Raw genomic sequence first — 4073 nt, 5'->3', positions numbered from 1 at the left:
ATCGCAATTCAACGAAAAATTTTCGAACACTGATTACAATAAATGACTTCATTCGACCAACGGAGCTTTAGTGAAATGGATATGCGTATAATTGCATTTCGCTATCCACGAGTCCTTCAAAATCTATCGAGTTCGATTGGGGATGAATTTTGCAAGAAAGCAGCTAATCGAGAATATCATACGCCAATAAACCGATATCGACGTACACGAAATATACGACTGACTCCTACGCAAACAATCTTCTCTTTCTACCGCATTTTCGAGGATGATAAATGATAGAAATTATCCCGAATTTCTGCACGAATCTTCTTGTGGAACCGACTAAATATCCTTCTATCCCTAATGTTCGATTTTGCAACCATACTTTTTTTTTTAGATGCTCAAAGAATAATGCATCCAATTTAAACTCACTTGCAGTTAATGCGTTCTGAATCCATTACTTGATCGCCAGCAGCACTTTCGTCATTTTCGATTTGGTTTCTATCCTCGAAGTCTTTTCTAACGTTGGTCATGATACGTTGGTACCATGAAGTAGAAAACCTAGAACATTTAGGCACCTTTAATCACAAAGAAAGACTGCTCTCCGGGCATCCATCAAGTTCGAGGTATTCTCAGAACACCTCGCTCTCTGCGGTGACCTGAAACCAACAGAAGATCATATTAGTGTTGGAATAAAAACGAGGAAAAAATTTGTCTTATCCGAGGACTTCTTCGACAAAGACCCCGCTCACTGGTAGACCTGAAACAGACAGCAATTCAGATTAGTTTCAGAATTCCATGTAATCCAAGTATTTTCTAATTGAAGACTCTGGTAGGCTAAATCCTCTCACTTGAAGATCTGAAACATTTAGCAAGGTGATGTGAGTACATGTTCACAAATATGCAAAGTTCGAGTCCGAGCTCTATTGGCACACTAGCTTCAAGACTCTCAACTACCACACACAGAAGATAAGAAGAGCATTCAAGAATTGAAAAATAGAGAAAGAAGAAAAGGAAAAATAGAAGCAGAGAAAATTGGTAGCATGGCGGTCGGCGATCCTCTTCGGCACGATGGCTTCAGGCTCAGCATCCCATCTTATTCTGTGCCCCACGTTAGCACAGAGATAAGGGGAAGCATATTGCCTAGTCAAACAATCACTTGGCTTTATTTTTTATTTTTCCTTTAAGAGGTCTATGAAAGAAAAGACTAGACTTTTCTCAACAGGAATTGAAGTTTGTTGGATAACTGAGCAAGTTTTATTATTCATAAGACTGAATGTTTGAATAAAAATTACTAGATATCATGAATATTAGATTATGAAGAATCGATTTGATTTTGGGAACAATTGACAGAGATGAAAGCAATGGATGCCAAATATATGTGATTGTTAAACGCTGTAAAACGAAAAAACGCACCGCTTATTAACTACCTGCTTATCCGTTCGCGATTCCTCCCTACTCTCGCCTTGGTTTACCCCCCAACCCAACGAACCGATCTAATCAAACCCCAAGATTGAAACTGACGTTCCCAAGCCAGTCTCAACTCAGGGTTTGTATCGCCAATAGCACACATACTATTCGACCCACATACAACACCCGGCCTGCCCATTCCTACCTATTACCCATATTTAATTACGAATCACATTCTCACCAACACACATATTCTATACGCATCAATCATACAACGTGGTTCAGGACTTACTCTGTTGAGTTTCACTGTAGGGAGAGAACGGGTTAATACATCCTATCCAAAGCTTACTAGATTTTTAGTTTATTTCTAAAAGATCTATGGAAAAGACTCGACTGAATTTGTTAGAAAGATATTTTTTAAAAGATTTGTGATTAATGAATTGATAAATTGATTGAATTGACTTTTTTAATAAATAGGACTCTTGAATTGCAAAAAAAATGATAAACTATTTTGAAAGCTGGAATCGATAAATCAAATTACATAATAGTACATAATACATATAAATAAGAACATTGGTACCGCCATGCTACGCGATAGAAAAGATTGAGGAAAGTTAGACAGCAAATTCAACACACACGACTCACAGACTCTGCCGAAGTTGGGTTTCTTCTTCTGCATTCACTGCTACCGTAGCTGCTTCCCAAATCCATCCTCTTCGTACTTGCATTGCTGTTTTCAAGCAAACATTTCACTAGCACTCAAGTCCAAGTTCTCAGTTCTAATGTCTCAACACTCAAGTCACAGTCTCGACACTCGATTAAGTCTCATCTTTAGTCTCAGCACTACACCGCACCACACATGATCTGTAAATTGACAAAAACCCAATTAATCAATTTGAAATACTTTTGTAACAATCGACAGCTATTAGCCGACATCGATGACTCTTGTTTGAAGATGAATGATGGCTACTAACTCACGTAATAGACTAGATCATGAAAAAGTGACTGTTCACTACTTACCACTTTTAGAACACTGATACACCAGCCAGGGGACCAACTTTGCTGCGAGAGTTGATTTTCTTCTGCTGGATTCACCACCTTGTAACGCCGATTCCTACGTCCATCCTTCGTCCTTCCTTCCATTTTTGCACTGCGTCGCACACTATCTATGAATTTTAGAAATATAAACTACTTGAAGATGTATGTAAAATACTAGAATTTTGCTAGCCACCCTACGCGCTTTGACTCAATCTGTATTTTATTGTAGGATCCATCGAGAAACTATCATCAGTGACTAGAATTCATTCATTAGCAGAAAAAAACTATCGAATGCGAACGAAGCCCCGATCTCATACACCAGATTAATATTTGCAACGCAAATTTGGATTTATTCTCAGCATGGCGATTACCCACGCCAGCAAGGAATTCCGTATATCAAGTTTTCACTTACTTAAACAATACTAGTAGGCCCCCACCCATGACTATTTGATGATAACACTTTCAGGTCGACAATTGTCAACAATTCAGCGTCTATGAATTAATATTTCAACTATACAATTGTAAATATTTGGAGTAACCTTGCTAATTGCGACGTCTCGATCTATCCCCTGGAATTTTGACGATCGCGCGACCGGCGTATGCTTCTCCCTCTCCCACCGCAGCCTAGCAACCGATAAACAACTACGGAAAATCATGACCGTCAACCGTCCTTCGAGACCTATTATTACCCAATGCTCACCAATAGAACGTATAAAGCGAGCGGAAATACATATTATTCCCAAACGAGATGAAATTTCTTGCACTAGATGATTATTCGCGACGAGAATTAAAACTTATTTTCGCACCCGACCGGCTCGGAGCTCGGCATGGCGGCACGGCATGGCGATACCCACGCCAATACGAGCAATGACGAATATCAAGTTTTTACTTACTTAAACGTTGTTGGCAGGCCCACACTCGTCACAATTTGATAATCACACTTTTAGGTCGACAATTAATAACAATTCAGCGTCTGCCAATAAATATTTCAACACTAAAACTGTAAATATATTCGGAGCGAAGTCGCCGTGCGTCGTCTCGTGTAGCCCCCTGAAGATTTGAGGCTCGCGCGATCGTCGTATGTCTCCCCCCTGCCCGGCTCATCTTAGCAACCGGCCTAGCAACCGATAAATAACTACTGAAAATTATGACCCTTATTCCTACAATGAACCATTTATTACCCAATTTTTACCCAATTATCACCAATGGAATGTAGAAGAAGAATCGAAAAATGATATTATTCCGAATCGAGATCTCAATCTGTTGCACTAGATTGATATTTTTTTACGAAAATTCAAATTTATTTTCGCACCCGGCCGACTCGGCGTTGGGCATGGCGACTACCCACGCCAATACGAGCAATTACGAATATCAAGTTTTTACTTACCCAAACATTGCTGGGAGGCCCACTGTTATCGCGATTTGATGTTAGCACTTTTAGGTAGACAATTATTAACAATTTAGCGTCTATCAATAAATATTTCCACAATAAAACTGTAAATATATTCGGAGCGAAGTCGTCGTGCGTCGTCTCGCGTGGTCCCCAGAAGATTCGAGATCGCGCGATCGTCATTTATCCCTGGGCCAATCGCTGAGCGGGACACCCCGTAATCCATTTTGAAATTAAATAAATAAATTATGGCAAT

At 39.7% G+C, this 4073-nt stretch overlaps 1 long non-coding RNA gene across 1 annotated transcript; it reads right to left on the bottom strand.

Annotated features, from left to right (window-relative positions):
• Positions 1-306: 306 nt before the first annotated feature.
• On the bottom strand, positions 307-3553 carry LOC125502081. Its single transcript, XR_007279899.1, has 3 exons — positions 3321-3553; positions 2410-2555; positions 307-2253 (listed from the first exon to the last, which is right to left on the bottom strand). It is a non-coding gene; the product is annotated as an uncharacterized LOC125502081 (long non-coding RNA).
• Positions 3554-4073: the final 520 nt, after the last annotated feature.

This window comes from Athalia rosae, chromosome 8, assembly GCF_917208135.1.
Source record: "Athalia rosae chromosome 8, iyAthRosa1.1, whole genome shotgun sequence".
Classification (NCBI taxonomy): Eukaryota; Metazoa; Arthropoda; class Insecta; order Hymenoptera; family Athaliidae; genus Athalia; species Athalia rosae.
This window is presented reverse-complemented; position numbering and strand designations above follow the sequence as displayed.